This window comes from Varanus komodoensis, unplaced genomic scaffold (assembly GCF_004798865.1).
Source record: "Varanus komodoensis strain SLA01 unplaced genomic scaffold, ASM479886v1 scaffold32, whole genome shotgun sequence".
Taxonomy (NCBI): domain Eukaryota; kingdom Metazoa; phylum Chordata; class Lepidosauria; order Squamata; family Varanidae; genus Varanus; species Varanus komodoensis.
The window spans coordinates 22,341,976-22,362,269 of NW_025335798.1; positions in this window are offsets into that span (position 1 = coordinate 22,341,976).

The window sequence follows — 20,294 nt, forward strand, 5'->3', positions numbered from 1 at the left end:
GCAAATTCCTTCACAACTCTGATGGCATTAGACACAGGGTAGGTACCTTTTTCATATATATATATATATCAGCTGATACAAAGATGCAGCGTAAGGAGATTAATGTGCTGGCCTGCTACTGTATCCTACTCTCTAGTGGAACAGGACTTTTGAGTCAGCTTTCCCTTCCAGGAGTAAATTAGTGAGTCTTCAGTGCTGACTGGAATGACATCTACTAATAAAAAGAGAGGGACAGTCTATAAAGTTCTGAAGAATCTAAAGCATAAAAGTGTAGGATGTAATGTTTAATGACCCCATTGTGTGGTAAGGCCATTTCTTCCATCAACTTTGTATACTGCTAATGTCACTGTAAAAAATATGTCATCTACTACCTTAGATAAGCATGGGAGTGAAAAATAAAATATACTGGGTAACTATGAAGACAGGTGTAAGGTTTAAGGCTCAGTGGAGAGGGGAGAGAGGGAGAGAGAGAGAGAATTTCATGATGTCTACAGGTGAAAATCCTTAAGCTAAAGAATATACTGCTTGGCTCAAAGTCACCAAATGCCAGGCAATAAGCTCCCCACTCTTTCTCCCCTGACCTGTCCTCCTCTTCCTCCTCCTTCACATCATCTATATACCACTCCACAGATCAACAGATTCTAGGTGAAACAACAAAAGCTACAAGGAATGTAAATAATATTAACAGGTTTTTAATAGCAATAATTTTTAAAACAGAAAAGGAATATTGAGCAAGACTTGCTGACATAAAAATATCTTTAGCAGGCATTAGAAGCAAAAAAATGTTGAATAAATGAAGTATTCTAAATAGCATTTCATAGTGTAACTTCTGCTTTATCATTGTTACTGGATGTAAGCTAGAAAGTTAGATATGTATCGTGATGGATTTTTAACATTTATAGCCAAACTGGACATGAGGGGACAGATCTATGGCCACTTTAAAAGATGACTTAAAGACATATTGAAAGATGTACGTACTTCCTTTGGCTTGCCTTGAAAACGAAATGGGATTTTTGAGCATTCTTGTGCAAACTTGGAGACCTTTGAGGATTGTTGTTGTTTGGAGAATTCTACAGGAAAGCTCAAAAATTCCAGCTGGTTTTCATAGCTCCCCCTTCCCTAGCAGCCCAGTCAGACAAAGGAGAAGTGGAGGGGGATCGTGCTGTGGAGACAGCTCACTTCCACACAGGAAAGGCCTTCTGAGATTCTTCTTCACTGCAAACAATGTGCAAACCTGGTTGGGGGTGCGGTAGGAGAGGGTAGACTAGTCCAGGGCCCAGATAGCCAGGGATGCTGTCCTGGCTGCAAAGATATTTACAAAGTGGGGGGGGGGGGGAGATTGAGGCTAAAATGTAGGTCGTGCCTGAGGTTGTTAAAGGGAACGTTGCTCGCTTTATCTGGGCAATTGATGAATGGCATGTTCTCTGAGAAATTATCAGTTACAGATCTCTTTGTGCATCATAGAAGGTTGGGAAAGCTGGTGGAAGAGACAAAAAATAATCAAGTGCATTCATCTCAGGTAACAGTGGGAGCCAATGTTGGTGGTAGGATCCATAAGCTCACAATATACTGGTCTTTCTTGAATTTTTCTGGTGAAATGATACATCTAACAACAACTACTACTATCCAAGTCCTCTTCAGTAAAATACTATGAACTATTTATCTTATTGAATGATATTTGAACTCACTGCCAAACACCAACAAATATTTTCTATGACATATGCATATCCCTACAGATATTTGCACAGTTTCAGTGACTGTGTCAGAAGCTGACAAGTTTTAATGTTAGAGACTGGAGCAGAAACTGAAAGAGGTCTCAGAAAGCCATTGCATTAAATACTTCAGATTTTCTACAATGGGATAAGCTGCCTGAAGAAAACATATGACAATTTTGACTGAGTGCATGCTAGATCTCATTGGAAAATGTATGCTATGAAGTAAAGGCAGCAAAGATCTTGCTCTTTTCTACCACCATCAAGTTTGCACAGTTTCATGCAATGAAGCTTTATTAAGTGGTGAATTGGCTATTTTACTCTGGCCTTTGAGAAGAAAATGTAGACTATTCAATAGCCTGTGGTGGCCAATTTGCCCAACACTTTGCAGACAAAATTGATTGAATCTGTGCTGACTTGGATAACAGTGGATGTTTCCAAATTGCATAAAATACTAGTTCCATTCTACTCAGCACTGGTTAGGCCTCATTTGGAATACCATGTCCAGTTCAGGTCACCACACTTTAAGAAAGATGCAGAGACATGCTGGAAAAGGTTCAGATGAGGGCAACAGGATGATCAGGAGACTGGAAACAAAGCCCTGTGAGGAGAGATTGAGAGAACTGGGGGCATGGTAAGCCTTGAGAAGTGATGACTAAGGGGAGATATGACAGCACTCTGCAAGTACTTGAGTGGCTGTCATAAAGTGGAAGGACAGGCTCTCTTCTTGAGAATCCCAGAGTACAAGACAGAATAATGGGCTCAAGTTACAGGAAGCCAGATTCTGACTGAGCATCAGGAAGAACTTCCTGGCATTAACTAGGGAGGTGGTGGGCTCTCTCACAGTAGAGGCATTCTGGAAGCAACTGGACAGCCATCTGAGCAGGATGGTATAACTTGGTGTCCTGCAATAGCAGGAAGTTGGACCCAAAGGCCTTCTTGGCCCCTTTGAACTCTACTATTCTGTGATGTAAATGTGGCCCTGTGTATACAGTTTTAATTCATACTTTTCAGTTTGTACAACCTAAGGATGTGGGCAGGATCCTTGGAGATCTGAGGCAGTGGGTGGAGCTCAGTCCTAAAGCTCACTGGATGATCTTTGATCAATACCCCGATCTATCAGACATACCAGCCTTTGGATTGCTGAGAACAAGAAGGGTTGGGGGTGTATTTAAACTTGGAGGAATGACAGGAAGAATATTAGATACACAAATTAACTGTATTGCACCCTATTAGGTTGTAGTATACAAACCACACATTCACAGTCCTGTTGGCTTTAAAGGCTGTGCTTCAAGATCCTAAATGTGGTCTGCCAAGTCCTGTCCCATACCAACCCAAAAGTGTTCTCATGCAAAGAGAGTCTTCTGCTTGTTTGATTCTTTCTCAAGATGCTTTAGAAGTTGCTTGGTGTTGCTTTCCTTTGGTGGTGTTCTAGAGACATGTAAGAGGCTATTATAAGCTTTTCTTGGACACATGAGCAACATCAGGAGCACCACACATTATGCACCCCAAGGTACCTGTCCCAACATCCTAGCATTGGCCCACCATGCACTGCATCACTGATGTGTCAAGTGCCAGCAGCTGGGACATCAATATGGGGGTAGATAGCACATGACCCACCTGACAGTGCCGGCCTGCCATTCCCCCACTGTGCTGGTGGTGCTGGGCGGGTTTCATGAAGCATCCAACAACTCCCAGGGAGCCATGAATTGCCCTTTGAGTTCATCAAACAAAACATGATTTGTTTGCTGCCACCAAACAGGGTGATGGCTATTAGCTGAGATGCCATTAAAAGGGTGATTTGACAAACACACAGAGGACAGGTTGATTCACAAGTATGACAGCCAAATGGAACTTCCACATTTAGAACCAACATGTTTCAGATTGCTGGTTGCTGCAGGTAATGCTATTTCTCCAACTCCTTCGAAATATCTGCTTGGCAACAGCTAGGAACAAGATATTTGAGTAGATCATGGATGTCAACCCTCTTTCTGCATATTTATTCATCCTGTGCTCATTCAGATTCAGTTCTGGAGAAGCCCTCTGGGGTATTGTTTTTATGGTGGCAGGGGCAGAACAAAAGGGAAGCTCCCAAAGTATCCACATATTTTATCTCAAAGCTCTTACCTGTGCCTTAGGTAAGGCATCACGAACTTTAAAACTGCACAAAAGCTGGGAGAGCTGCTCAACGCTTTGTGTTTGGGGGAAGGGGGGAGGGTCGGGGGAGAGGGCATGGTCATCTGGGCACCCCAGCAGGCTGGAGTAAGTCATAGGCATGAGGTTGGTCTTCATTGCCTTCCAAGCAAACCAGGACAAAGGCATTCCAACTAAAAGTCTTTACTGCATTGAAGCTGACCAGCTGGACTGGATTTATAGTACAGAAGTAGATTATTGCAGAGGTCAATAACAAATGAAAGATGTGAAGTTAGAATATGTCCATTGTGGAAATATTTCTTCATGGTAAGGAGCTGTTTCCAAACTGAATACCCCTCATCCCTTCCAAACTGGAAGGAACACACCGCACCTTCAAGGTGGCTCCTCCTGTTTAAAGACCAATTGCTTGGAGTCTCTGATGCTTCCCACTGGATGCACCCAGTAAAACTGCTGCCTTAGACTAAAGATGTCAGGATCACTCACTAATCTTTCCCACAAAACTGTCTGATTCTTAGCAACAGTCCAGCTTGTCTCTGGATCTACTGGCCTTGCATTTCAGCTGCAGTTTGTGTTCCCAACTCTTTGTCTGAGCCAGAATCTGTATCCACAACCATTGAAGGCATGTTTGTGGGAGGAATGGACCCAATCCCTACAACTAGAATAGGTGGGTGTTGGCCTGATCCTGCAAGGCTCTCCACATACTCTGATGCTTGATGCAGAGACTTGCTGCGCTGAATGCCGTTCATGTATTTATAGCAACAATGCACTGACTTCAGGACGAAGATGTTGCTGTTATCCTCCAAATTATGCATTCAAGTGCTGGCCAATGGCTGCTGAGAGCACACCAATCTCCAGTTTCATAAAGATGTCCTTGAGGCAGAATGGAGGTGCTACATATATTTTTAGTCAAAAGAAATATGCAGGCAGGGGGTGGGGTGCAATATTATCTGGATGGATCTGGATTCGAGCCATGCCAGCGAAAATCTGGAGTGAAATAAAAACGATGTCTCTGAAATCCTTTGGACCTGACAACTGTATACAACCCCCCCTGCTTTATGCATCTTTTCCACTCATCAACATGCTGTCATTCCGTGTGTTCACTGTATTCTCTGCCTAGTGGGAACACCTAATTTGCTTTAAATTGCCAAAGAGCTCATTACAGAATGCTTAACAGCAAGAGTTTATACATACTATTTGTGTGTGGTGGTGGTGGTGGGGAGTGGGGAGGAATCAGCCTTAATTTTTTTGTGCCTGAGATGAACACTTGGATTTCAGAGTAAACATAATCAGAGATTTACACAAACCCGGCGAACCCTATTTATTCTACTTGTGCAGAATAACTACAAAAAGGGTCAGAGGTCCAATGTCTTCATGCAGAGACAGATCATGTTCTAGCTGGTACTGAGGAGGAAAAAAACAGTAGGCAATGCTTTAATGAATGGCTTATCATGTGGAACACACCATGTGATAATAGCAGTGCTGGTACGGGAAGAAGGAAATAAAGAAACATAAAGAGGTTTAGCTAGGTTTATGTTACTTAAAAGGTTCCATTTCAACAGTAGCAGATGAAGGGTGTTTATTAAGAACACACAGTAAAATCTACAGCAAGTTGAAAGGCTCTTTGAACATTTTTTTTAAATAATGCATTGGAATTGTCTATACCCTGGCCTTCCCTCTAAACATAAATGGTTTTATTATATGCCATTTTAAAATTATCATTCATTCACACACCCGCATACATGTACACAACATTTATTTTACCAAACTGACTTTAAAAAATCTAAGAACTCAGTGCACAACCTAAACAAATTATCATTCAAACATTCCATTAACAGAATAAATTCTGTTGAGGGAAGTTGCAATTTTATTTGGGATTTGGTTTACCCCCCCATCCCCCAAAAAAACAATTAAAAGCCATGGTTAGATCTAATGGTGCCCTTCCAGCAGTGGGATGGGCATGGCTAGAGGACAGAATTTCCTCTCCACCTGGGCTGTTTATAGGTCTAGGATGCGTTACCTTTTTCCCCCTGAAGGCACAGGCTTGTAGCTAGTTTGTTGAAGATGGCACCAGTCTTTGCTTTTGAATCACCTTCAAGGGAGGAGCTAAAGTGAGGGCAGACAGCTTCACAGAGCAGAACTCTGGTGGGAAGAACCAGTAGCACAAAGACCAGTGTCACTCAAGTAGGGATGGGACAAAACACAGAGGACTCCATCCCTCTAGTATTCACAGACTAGAGGGATGGAGCTCAGCTTGGTCTTAGAAAGTGAACTGAGCGGAAAGGAAGCCCACAAATGCTCTTGGAATGAAGTTTGCACAACTGGTCACCTTCTTCTATTTCATGTGCAGCAGCACCATCACAAGCTGCTTCGCACGATGAAGAAGAGGGATGCTATTTGCGCAGCATGTGGGGGTTGATTCCTGGGGAGTGAACATGGGGTGCTCTCTCCAGGAACTCAGACTCAGGGCTGCAGCAAAGTGGACCAGAATCTGGGGAGCCAAGCCCAGAGAATCTGATGGATTCCCACCTCCAGAAAGGAGTCTCCACATATGCCTAGCTTAAGATTCTTGATCATTACTAGTCCCATGCCTATTGTACAGTGCCCAGAGTACCCTCTATAGACACCAATATTTCTAGATATAATTCAACAACAATACATACATTGAATCATCATTCAGTGCAATAAATATATGGAATTGTTATTCAGTGCAAAATTTGAAGTCAGTTTCCTCCTGTAGCAAAGTAGACCATATCTAGATACTGTTTATTTAAATGGTATTTTAATAATCTTTAATATTTATAGTTTTAAGTATGCAGCCAGTGTGTTTCCAAGTTTTAACTGTAATTGTAATTTTATTTGTTTTATTTATTTGTGTTGTGAGCCTTCCCGAGGCTGTGTAGCAATGGGGACGGCATATAAAAACTTTAAATAAATAGATAGATATCAACAAAATTCAACATCCTTCTGATTATCATATGATATTCTTTTTAAAAGAAAACTTGGCCAAATGTGTGAATTTGAGCAAGCATCTGCAAATATGTTGGATGAACTTTATAAGCTATGGAAAAAATGTTTTGCAGAATTTAAGCAAAATTGAATTTCTCAATTTTAATGTAACAGGGAATGGAATGTACTGTGATAAAGGAATAGCAGCCTACAAAAGACCATTTCTGGAATATATTATAGGAAGGCTAGGCAACTTCCCATTACAACCAGAAATGACCAAGCCTTAAAATCCACTTATAATTGGTACTTCTAATTTGCTTATTACTTTGCTGATCTGTTTATTGAGATAATTATATAACACCTGCCAGCAGCAGATTGTCCTGACAGATTTGACTGGTTGAGATCAATTTGTTCTTCACCATCTGTCTGGCTAAAGGTGGTTTATTATGGGTCAACAAGCCGGTGAGCTCTAGAAGATCCTAAAATGTTCTGAGCTCAGTCCTTGCTGAACTGTTAATTTAATGTTAATGTCTAGTAATGTACATGAATCTCTTGTAATGTACCTGAAAGTAAAGGCTCTGAAGGAATAAATGCTATTAAAATGGAGCATCAAAATATGCCCATTGGTGAATTTTGACAGCAGACATCTGTTATTCTTTGGGTTAAGTTATGATTCGATGTAGTCACCCATCTACGCAATATAAGTAATAACTCACAACAATACAAGGGACATGTCTAGTGTATAAAGATGCAGGGCACTGATAATGAATGGAAATTGGTGTTTTGCTGTGTTTTCTATATTTTCTTTTGAGATTCAAAATACACAATTATATAATAAACATATTTTTGAATATAGAAACAGAGTGAGTCAGAAGGGGTCTCCCGGGCCACCTAGTCTGACCTCTGGCACCAGCCGGGTCCGCTCACGACATGCCCACCATGTGGACGTCCAACCTATCCTTGAACACCCGCACCGATGGGGCCTCAATGACCTCTTGTGGAAGCCCATTCCACACCCTCGGGGTCCTGACTGTCAGGAAGTGGTTCCTGGCATCCAAATGGAACCTCGGTTCCCTGAGCTTTGCTCCATTGGAGCGTGTCCTGCCTTCCTCTGCAGGGGAGAACAGGTCTCTACCCATCTCCATGTGACATCCCCTCACATACCTGTATGTCGCCAACATATCCCCTCTGAGTCTCCTCTTCTCCAGGCTGAAGAGACCCAGTTCCCTCAGTCTCGCCTCATACGGCATCCCCTGCAAACCGGCCACCAGCCTTGTGGCCTTACGCTGCACTGATTCCAACCTGGCTATATCCAGGTTGAGGGGCCCTGTAATGAGGGGCCCAAAACTGAACACAATACTCCAGTTGCGGGCGCACCAGAGTTGTGTAGAGTGGTAGCAATACATCTCTTTATCTAGAAGCCACACTTCTGGCTATGCAACCAAGGGTGGCGTTCGCCCTCTTGACCACCACATCACACTGCTGACTCATGTTTAGCCTGCAGTCAACCAGTACCCCGAGGTCCCTTTCACAAGTGCTGCTCTCCAGCCACTTGTCACCTAACCTGTACTTATGACAGCTATTCCTATGCCCCAAGTGCAAGACCTTGCACTTATCCACATTGAATGCCATCCTGTTGTCTCTTGCCCACTTCCATAGTCTGTCCAGATCCTTTTGGATCTGGAGTACCTGCTCCTCAGTTGCGGCCACTGCTCCAGTTTTAGTGTTGTCTGCGAATTTGATCAGCAGACTGTTCACCCCTTCTTCCATGTTGTTAATTAAATGATTAAACAGGATCGGCCCCAGGACAGAGCCCTGGGGGACCCCACTTGTCACTGGCCACCATCCCGATGATTCCCCGCTAATGGCTACCTTCTGCTTACAGTCAGTCAACCATGCCCTAATCCACCGGACAGTGCTTTGGTGTATCCCAAAGCTCCTCAGTTTGTCCACCAGGATATCATGGGGCACTTTGTCAAAGGCCTTGCTGAAATCCAGGTATACCACATCCACTGCATCCCCTCCATCTAGCTATCTTGAAACCTTGTCATAGAATTCCACAAGGTTTATCTCGCAGGACCTGTTTTTGCGGAAGCCGTGTTGTGTGGCTATCAGCCTCCCTTCCCTATCTAGCATCACTAGATCTCTCTCTATTATGAGCCTTTCCATTGTTTTTCCTACAATGGACGTAAGGTTAACCGGTCTATAATTCCCTGTGCCCTTTCTACTACCCTTTTTGAAAATTGGGACCACTGATGCCACCCTCCAGTCCTCTGGAACTTTACCCATTCTCCACGAGGTCTCAAAAATGGAGGTCAGTGGGCGTGAGAGAACCCCTGCCAACTCTCTAAGTACTCTTGGGTGTAATCCATCAGGGCCTGGCGCCTTTGTAATGTCCAATGCCCTGAGGAGCCCCTCGACTTCAAGGGAGGTGACTCTAATCTGTGCCCCTAAGTCCCCAGCCTCAACTAATATCCATGAGGATATCCCCCATCCTGCTTTGGGGAGAACACAGAAGCAAAATAGTCATTTAGCATCTGTGCCTGTTCCCTTATATCAGTCACTGGATCTTCTTCCTCCTTATTTAGTGGTCCCACCACTTGTCTCCCCTTCCTCTTCCTATTTACATGCTGAAAGAAGCCCTTTTTGTTGTTCTTGATATTCTTGACAAGTCTCAGCTTGTAATCAGCCTTTGCCTTGTGAAGAATCGTTCTGCAATGGGCCTCCTCCTCCCGGTATACCCTTTTGTATATTTCCCCCAGTACCCATTTCCTATGGAGGTTCCTCTTTCGTCTAATCCCTCTAACCACCTCCTTTCGCATCCATGGCGGCACTCTCCTCCGCCTCCCCACCTTACTGACTAGAGGTATCGTCAAGGCTTGCACCTCCAAAACCTCCCTTTTGAGTGCTATCCACCCCTCCTCAACTTGCTTACCTTCCAGCAACCTGTCCCAGGAGACTTTCCCCAGTCTGGCCTTCAGTTGGCCAAAGTTGGCCCTCTTGAAGTCCCAGCTTCTAGTGCTCGACCTGCTGCCCGTCCGCAGTCCCCTGATCTCAAAGCAAAGGATGGAGTGATCACTCGCATCCAGAGCTCCCCTAATCTGTACTTCATCTATCAGCTCCTCCCTATTGGTCAAGACCAAGTCAAGGATGTTTCCCCCCCTCATCACCTCTTGGACCCTCTGTGTGAAAAACGCTCCCTCTATAGCTTCTAGGAAGCGACGTGACCTGGCTGTCACCACCGAGTAAGTCTCCCAAGTAATATCTGGGAGACTGAAATCTCCCATAATTACTGTGTTTCTCCCCCGAAATATCCTTAGAATCTGGCCTGTCAGGACATAATCTAGGGTCTCAAGTTGACCTGGAGGGAGATAACATCCTCCCCCCACACTTGTCCAGTGCAGACACGTTACTGGGGGGCCTGAACCCCCCCCCCCCCCCCCCAGTTTAAAGTTTTTTGAACGAAGCCCCCTAGAGCATCTCCAAAGGACCTTTTCCCCATCCTCGTGAGCTGTAACCCGTCCCTTGCCAGAAGTCCATTGGCAAGAAAACAAGTGCTGTGGTTGAGGAACCTGAAGCGTTCCTTCTGGCACCACACCCTAAGCCAGTTGTTCACCTTGGAGGCCCTCCTGTCCCTTCCTGGCCCAAATCTCCACACAGGTAAGATTGACAAGAAGGCCACTTGGGCCTTCAGCTCCCTGAGTTTCTTCCCCAAGGCCTCAAAGTCCCTGGTGGTCCCAACCACACCCTGCCTGGCCACATCGTTTGTGCCCACATGGATCACCAGGAGCGGCTGGTGACCCCCGGAGCGAACAAGACGCTCCACTCTGTCCTTCACATGCCGGATGCATGCGCCCAGCAGGCAGCAAACCACCCTTGTCTCCAGGTTGGGGCGGCACACTGCCGGCTCAGTGCCCCTCAGCAGGGAGTCCCCAACAACAATAACCTGCCGCCGTACCTTCCCGGTGCTGGTGGGCGGCCATGCCCTGGACCTCGCCTTTCCTGCAGCGGCCCTCTTGCCGCCTGACGTCCCAGGCTGGGGGTCCTGCTGGTCCCCCGAGGCCTCATAAGCCCCAGCCTCCCCAAGTGGAGAGCACCTGTTTCCCAGCTCCAGAGTGGTGCCAGGAGAAGGAGGAGGCTGTGCTGGCCTCCTCCTCCTGTGGGTGACATACCTCCATGTCTCCACAGCTGCTCCTCCCGTGGCCCTGCTTCAACCCTCTGTCCAGGGGAGACCTGGAGAGCTCTCTCGGCCCTCAGGCACCTCATCTCCTCCTCTAGCAGGGTCACCATCTTGCACCGAGGGCAAGTGCATCCCTGCCTCTCCTGGGGGAGAAGGGCGAACATGTCGCAGCTGTCGCAGCAGCAGCAACACCCGTGACTCCCGCCGAGGCCATCTCCTGGTCTGCCATCGGTATCCCTTCCTAGACCTTACCTTGGTCCCCTGCCTTGTCTGTCCTGCAGTTCCTCTCACTCGCCCAGTTCTCCCAGACAAAAACCCACTTGCACACACACAAAAGGATAAAATAAACTTAAATTTAAATTGGAAGAAAAACAAAGCACAGCACAGCACAAACAAAACAAACAAACAATCAAACCTCTGTGTCTCAGGGAAGGGAGTCTCCGGACAGCCCGGGCCGCGGCCAAGGGACCCAGACAAGGGACGACACCTTATCAGCCCCTCAGGCCGGTGGCCCCGCCTGCCCGCTCCCTCCTGGCCCCTCTGGCCTCTCTGGCCCCGCCCCCTTCCTCTCCACTGCTCCTGCCCTCTGATCCCCTGCCCAGCTCCTGCCTTGCCATCGCCAGTCCCCTGGCCACTCAGCGCTCTCCCCCAGCCTCTGCCTCTGCTGTTCTGCCAAGAGGCCAGAGCCAAAAAATCCTCTGTAAAATTCCTGTTTTAAAAGGAAGACATGATGTAGTTCAGAGTAACTTGAAGGTGAGGAACAGGTCTGTGTGTCTATGAATTATTTCTTTGTTTATATAAACAGTGAGAAGATAATTGCCTAGCAAAGGAATAATTCACACTTTTACCTTTGGGACTTATTTCCCCTTCTTGGTAACTTTTTCAATATACAAATGGGTGAATTTTCTAAAGCTTCTCCCAGATTAAATTTGATATTGCCCAGATTTAGGCATGTGTAATATTGGAAATTCCATTTTGTTTAAGTCTGATGAAATTTCAGCGGATTTCTGCTCTAACAAGCAGCATCAGATTTTTCCATCCTGTTTGTTTGTTTTTCAGATTTGGAAGCATTTTTGAGTTCCTTTCCTTCTCTGCAGATTGTATTTTTTAAGCAAATATATGACGATTGCTTTGCTATCACAGAGGGTGGGGATATATTTATCCCCCTTCATGGCAATATCATTTGGGTTCCTTCTTCTTTTATACATCTGACTTATTCTCAGAATCTTCTAACTCTTCTATCCTTCTCAGGACTCCAGGAGCTCAGGAAAGTGGAATGTGTTGGGGAAAGTAAAACTATGTGAATTTACAGAAGCACAGCTGTAAAAAGAGTCTTCCTTTTAAAACAGGAATTTTACAGAGGATTTTAAACATTTTATTTTATTTTTGGACAGGGGCATATACAGATATCAGAGCTGTCATCAAATGGGGTGATTCACACATTTCTACTTTACCCAACATAAAAGCGTAAAAAATACTGGAAGACACTGAGGCAGGTCCAAAGGAGGGAGATTGGGAGAATTGTGCTGCATAGTCAGAAGGGGTCTCCTGGGCCATCTAGTCTGACCCCCGGCTCCAGCCCTCTCTGCTCATGTAATACCCAATACGTGCTTGTCCAATCTTTCCATGGTCACCCTCACTGATGGGGCCCCCACAACCTCCTGTGGAAGCCCATTCCATATTCTAGGGGTCCTACTGATCAGGAAGTACTTCCTGACATCCAACCTGTTACCTGGTTCCTTGAGCTTTACCTCATTGGACCATGTCTTTTCCTCCACCACAGAGGAGAACAGGTCATGACCCTCTACTTCATGACACCCCTGTGTGTCACTATAAGACCCTCTCAGAGTCTCCTCCAGGCTGAAAAGAGCCAGCTCCCTCAATCTCATCTCACATGGCATCGCCCCAATCCAGCTACCATCCTTGTGACCCTGCACTGAACTGATTCTGACCTAGCTATGTCTCTCTTATAATGTGGGGTGCAGAACTGAGGTGAGACATACCCAAGGTGGGCATCCTGCTTTCTGACACGCCCCTCCCACTGAAGCCCCTGTTGCTCTTCTTTCCCTGACCTATAGGAACAACTCTGGTGGAATCACAGGGGCTGCTGAACCCAGGTGCTTCAGGTTCTTCCCTTTGGTAAGATACTCTCAATCTGAGTGTGTACGCATGAATTGCTGTCACTAACTGCTGTTGCTCCTCATCCTCCGCTTCCATCATTGCTAGCTTGTGCAGAAAGCCGGGCAGCAAGTGGCATCCACTGCTCTCCTCTTTGCCCCCAGTGTTGTCTGGGCCAGAGAGAGAGGCAGGCAAACAAGCAGGTTGCCATAGTGAAGAGAAAAGGTGATTCCAAGGTGCTGTTATTGGGCCCCTGCCAAATTGTGGGCCCTTGGCAGGTGCCCTGCAATGCCTACCATTCTTGCCGGACCTAGCCGTATGCAAGCAAAGGCAGGTGGTTTGCCAGATTCTTTTCCCACATTCTGGGTCCTGCGCATCATATACATGCCGGAGCTGGACTAAAACTTTTTGAAAGCACTTTCATGGTTGGAGCTGGAAAACAAAACCAAAACGGAGGCAGGAGACTTTCTAAGAATGAGGGAAGCAAAGCCAGTTTATCCTTCCTTGTAGATGAGGTGACAGAGGTGTCTCCCCACCTAGCATCTTTCCAGTGATCAATCAGCTTCACTGATGGCAGCCAGGAGATCTCCCATCAGCTTCGTGAGTACCAAATGTGGCAGCAAAGCCTCTCACACTGTAAGAGAAAGCAAGGCCAGGATGTGCAAGGTTGTGGAGACATTGGCTGCAACCCAGGGGCCAGTGAGGGTTTCTTTCTTTCTGTTTTAGTTTCTTGTTCTTTTTCAAGCAAGGGGGAACATTCCCTTCTTTTGTAATCTCACCTATAAAGGAGAGAAACAACCTGCTGTACTCCAGATGTTTTAGACATATGTCCTTTAAGCCACAGCCAGCATGGTCAGTGAGCAGGGGTTGTTGTCAAACATCTGGACTACAGACAGAGGGCAACATGTTGCCAACCTTGAAGTAAGCCAGACTCTTTCAAATATTTCTTAGAAATTCATCTGCCCCTGAAAGCAGCCAAGAATCTCTTCCAATGTATGTTTTGTTCGAATTGACCACTCTAGACTATAGGTGGCAGATTAAATGTCCTTCGCATCAAATCCTGTGCTCACACAGTAGCTAAGCACATATCCCTGACATGCAAGTCTCATATCTGTAGAGCGATTTTTAAAAGAAAAGGGAGAAACAAGGACACACTCAAGAATTTGATGTTTTACCTTCAAGGTATAGCAGGACATTCAACCACGGATCATGCTGCTACTGAACAGTCGAAATGCTGGCCCAGGTGCAAAGGAGGTGATACGGCAGGTTCCAGTGGTGGAAGAAAACATGCTTGCTTGCCAGCTACTCAGCCCAGATCCACAGGGACAAGGAGATGGAAGGGTTTACCTCCACCATTGGGTCAGGTAGCTGATCCTTCTTGAGAATGCTGAACTAGGGTGCAATCGCATGCGTGTCCAGACAGAAGCAATTTCTACATGTATGGTTGGCTGGAGACTGTTAGGAGCTGCAGAACTTTCTCTCTCTCTAAATAAGCACAGGCCTTTCCAGAATCATTTTTGTTGTGAATTTCATTGGACTTCCCTAATTTTGGGAGTCTCATTGTGCATATCAGATAGATAGATGCCCATTACTTTAGAACAGCTGTTTCTAACCATTTGCCCTCCAGATGTTTTGGACTACATCCCTATCATTCCTGCTACTGGCCAAAGGCAGTGGGGGCTGAGGGAACCTAGAGTCCAAAACATCCAGAGGGCAGCAGCTTGCAGAAAGTTGCTTGATAGAAAAGGATGCATTCAGAAATGTGTCCCAGATCTGGCTTTGCCTGTTTACAATAGCTCTCCAATTCCTGCACATTGGACTTAATTTTCTTCTAGTGTTCAGGCTGAGTTGCACAGCGGGGATCTCTTTCCCGAGCAAAGGCAATATCAAGTGAGAAGAAGAGCCTGCTGCCAGTGCAGGTATAGGCCTGCATAATGGAGCTGTGACATTCTGAAAGAGGCTTTCTATTTTAACAACTTTTCAAGTGTGGAGTGAAAGACATAATGCAGGCAGTGTAATTGAAGTGGGAGAATGAAACATTAAACATGCACAGAAGGGATTAGAGAGGAAGACTTTGGGGGTTATTAAATTTTGGCTCAGTTGTTATCTATCAGTACTGTCTGGGGGGAAAAACAGTTAAAGCTCTTTGCAAGAACATAGAAATGAAAAAGATTATTACCTGCCTAGGAGTACGTAAAACCTTGTTAAACTATCAAACTTAAAGAGGACAAAAATCATGCTTTATTATGTGATATGTTCTGTGAGGTATGTCTCCTTCCTCAGATCTAATACATCCTCTTGCTTCATTTTTATGGAGTTGTGAATTCTGGAAATCATCTAAGCATGATCGGAATTCAAGGTATGTACATGTGTGGTACTTCTTGCTAACAGTTCATGACCACTTGACTTCAAAGGCCCGCTCTCCAAAGCTGTACAACTCAAAAAGCAGCAGCCTTAGCGCAGAGAAGATGTTAAGCTTAGCATTTAGTGCCTAATGAAACCTTTAATGAGAGATCAGGCATGGTAGTGAATGCTAATTTATCATTTCTAATCAGGTATTCACAGAGAACAATAAACAAACAAACAGCTCTTAAATACCAGGAAATCCATCCTCAGTTATTTTGGAAGTGTACAATTTTGTAGACCTGCAACCTGGATTTTGACAGCTGGTAAACCTAATAAGTAATATCAGGATCCTTCTTGGGATGTATGAGAAATTTATTTCTGTTAGATTTTGATCAGGATTTACTATTTTGCACCTTCTGGACATGCATGCATACAGATGCAACCTTCAGTCAAAGTCTACTTATTTCTAACCTTGCAGCATGTTTCATGAACCAGACAAACAAAAAACCCAGAAGAAACCCCTTATTTACCAGTATGCATCTGTTTGAAAAATGCACCTGAAAAATGAATACCCTGTAAAATTGTAGAAATACACTTTGACACAATGCAAAAAGAATGTGTGCATTCCAAAAATGCACATATGCCCAGATTCTGTTTTATTGGAAAAAGACAAAACAAAAGTATCATTTTCTTATGATAATTTTAACATCTCATGAGGTTGCCAGGTTATTTATTTTTGTTGTACTTCTGCTTCTGTGCCTTTTAACAGCTACCCAACACAGATTATTTACACAGTTTGTTTGTCCTCTGACAACATAAAATTTTTTTATACATGGATCTGTTAAGCTATCACCTTTCAGTTTCATCACTGGATTTAGATCTGAATGCTTTCCTTTCCTGCTTTTCTGCTATATAACCTCAGTGTTGTGTGATATATATGACCACACATATTAGAAAATAAATTTTCTTTCACTTTCACAAATAATATTGCATTGTCCCTGGTCTAAGGAACCTGTAAACAACAATGTTGAGCACACCACTGATGGTTTATGTAGAAAGTTCACACAAAAGAGAAAAGCATCAATACTTTTTGCATCTTTGCATTTTGCTAAAAAGCTCAGGAATGCTGACAGCCCAGAAAGCTGGCAATTGTAGTTGCAACTTTACAAAAATTAGCTAATGGCTAGCTGGGCAAGTCAAGATTCAAACAAAGGAAACATCTGCCAGATTTTAACCTTACACCTGTGTTGAATGGCAGAAGTTTTCTTCTGAGAGAAAACCTCCTTGAGGCCAACAGACTTCATACCTCAGTAAAAACTTCAGAATCAGGCAAAATACAGGCACAAGTACAAAAGCACTTAAAGGTTTGTTATACAGACAACTTTATCAAAGAAGGTTTTACAAACTTCTTTGTTTTTTCCCCACTTCTTGAGCACTTTTGGGCTGCAGCTGTCCAACCTCCCTGTGAATTTGGTTAAAGGAAACAAAGCAGGAGCCTCTATAGAGCATGTACCGTTTGTAGCATGCGAGCTACCTGCGGGAACTTGATAAGGAATACATATGAGGTTAAGAAATAGTCACTCTTTATTCCTGTCAGTGGGCTTTGCTTTTGACTCTGTGGATCAATATTAGCCCTGCACTGGTTACTATGGGAATGAAGCTTTTCACTCAATAAACCCCAAGTTCCTTTTAAAACAAAGGTGAGCAAAATACTTTTAAAAGAAGGTTTTATCCATTTTGTGCCTTGAGGGACTCTGTAGCCATCACTTTAAAGGTACTTAGACACTTTGAAATGCAGAATATGATGATCTAGCTTTAGGCGAGTAAAGACTTAAAACCATTTGTTTATCCTAGAAATCAATGTCAAATTCATGTAGAAATCTATAGCCACTGTGTGCAGGGTTGTGCATTTGAGTTTATATATAGTACGGTCATTGCACCTAATGAACCTGTTACACAAGACAATTCTCTCTCGTGTGTGTGTTGAGCAAGATATAACCCCCCCCCCCCGTGTGTATGAGAGGGAGAGGGAATGCACACACATGAGATCACACAGGCATCGAGAAAATTGTGTGTGTGTGTGAGTGTAACAATAGATTAAAATGATACAACATTAATGTTTAATTAAAATGCACTTAAAATTCCATTTTAATTTCAATACTGCCTTGTTCTTCTGTGTGGAGTCCAAATGTCTGAGTTGTCCTTTAGTCCCAAATGGCACCCACTCTGTATGCAGGTTTCATGGGATGGAAAACAACAGGTGGCAAATTTCTCCAGTCTGACCATCAGCCCAGCCCAGCTTCCCTCCAGGCAGAAGTCTACCCAAGCATCCTCCTGAGCACCTGCATGACTGTGTCAGTCACTCATCTGTGAGACTGGATAGGAATTTGAGGCCCCCCCTCATGACGGCTCCTCTTTCCCCCTGTTTCTTGCTGCCCCTAGACCAGTTTCTTGGTTCATTCCCAGTAACAGCCAATGTCCCCAACTGGCATAGCTGGCACATAGTTTGTGCCACAGGCACCTTCCCGGTGGACAGGTCCCCGGCCCCCTGTCAGCAAAAGGAGGTAAGAGCTGGAGATGAAGGGCGTACCTGGGGCTCTGGTGGCCTTGCAGCATCTGGGGCAAGCCTGCGATGGTGCCGTGGGACTGCCAGGGCCCCGGGAGCATGCCGGTCTCTGGAATGCAGGAAGCTCATTGATGCTCCCCAGCCCAGCACCTGCCTCAGTGAATAAGTCAGTACGTACATCTTGCGTTCTACCACTGGTCCTTGTTGTTGACACCGACTGGCAATAGATCCTGTGGATTTCCAGCAAGGGTTCTTTCCAGATTTGCCAGGGAAGTTTGGGTACGAAGCTGGGGGATTCTGCTGACCACACATGTGCTTGATCACTAAGTCACAGGCTCCCTGAGGAACAAGCAAGCAAAAAGTGCTGACCAGGCAATGGACTGACATTTATTTATTTATTTATTTATTTATTTATTTATTTATTAAAACATTTCTATGCCGCCCCTTGCCGAAGCCTCGGGGTGGCTCACAGCACAGAATAAAATACAATAAAATGCAAAAATAACAATATAAAACCAATAATATAAAATAAATAACAATATAAAAGAAGTCACCCTGGCCAGATAACATGACACCTGGGGCCAGGGTGGAATCTCTCCTTGCTGGCAGATGGCTGGAGAATTAATCTCCCAGCTCTCACCTGCGGACTTGTTTATAGAGGAGAGAGGGAGAGTGAAGAAATGAAAAGCATCCCAGAGTTACGTAAAATGAAAAAGGCTTGACCAGCTCATGAAATGGTTTTGCGGCATGCCTCAGCAGAACAGCAGAGCCTGAGGAGGATGGCAGAAAATGAGGCCAACCGTCCCCCAGGGCAACCTGCTCCGCTTGAAGACAACACGTACTGAGGGGTCATCCAGCCACCTCCTATTTCCAGTGGCTGCTGCTCCTTCCCACCATCCAAAGGGAACCCTGTTAAGAAGGGCCGTCAGCAGTTGCAAAGCCACCACTTCCTTCAACCTTCTTCTCATGCCACCCTCGCCTTGCAATGGCAACATGGACATCAGGCCAGATAATATCTTTTAGCAGACCATCTTGGACTGACGGAGGAATATAGATTTTTTTTCTCTTTAACATAGCACTCAGTTGATTAGCTTGCATGACCCCTAGGAAGCAATTTATGCAAGGAGATTGTGTGAGTGTGTGCGTGCACAGTTGTGTGTTTCGTCCCTGCCAAGTGTTGGAAGCACATACCATTTATCAGGCCTGTACAAGTCACACCACAACACCAACCGCTCTGCCTGCACCATCAAGACAAACAATATGGAATCCGCCTGATCTCCTGTTTCTGATGGCCCTGACAAAGCCACTGGGGTGGCCGAGCCTGATCAGGCTGGGAGATCACAGTACTTTGTTCCTGAATGTCCTGTTCTCAGAAAAGCACATCATGGACAGTTTTATGGCTAGTTGGGGGATAAGCCTCTCAATGGCTGTTATCGCTCCACTCCTGCCAGCACTTATGGGAAAACTGCTCCTTCATTGCGTAGTCCTGCTGTCTATCTGTCTGTCTGTCTAGCATCTTCTCAGAAGTCATCTGGAGCATTTAAGAATGCAACAAGCTCCATCATCTCTAGAAACAGAACTTTCAGACTTGTCCTTTATCCTTGTGAGGATGGCCAGCAAGATCCACAATTGCCTGATAAAGTAATGACAAGGGGCTATTTAATGGTCCCAGTAGCCAATCACAAGCTTTCAGCCCACTGCAAAACAGCAAATCCAGGATGTAAGTAAGAGAGTTTGCTTAATGCAAGTGTTTTATGCTTGTGGGGCCTCCAACATTATTTTCTTGCCTTAAGAGAGAAACAGTCAATGTGAGTTGGCAATACATTCCTAGGAACCTTTCTTGGAGGCCACCAAGGGGCTCTGTCCTTCCCACTTTTTAAAATTAACGCGTGTTTCTAGCCAGCAGCTGGGATCACTGTGAAATAGTTTTCTGTTGGGTTACAAAAGATCTGTCTAGTGCGTTAGGCCTTAGGAACCTCCTCTGCCTTGTAGGCAGGACACTCATCCGTTAGTCTGCTTTCCACAGCAGCCAGTTTGTGTTGGTACGTAGTTTCGCAAGCAGCCCCCCAAAAATGGGCAGATGGAATGTGATCAGTACCATAATTCAGAGCAGACTAATGGAGCAGCATCTGATTTTCGCACCACCTGGCCCACGGGCAACAGAGACCACCCTGAATCAAATTGTTAAATAGCTCAGAAATGTTGACTTAAGGAATCTCTCTGTGTCAAGGACTGAGGACCCTTCTCCCCACATACACACCTCGGCTTACTA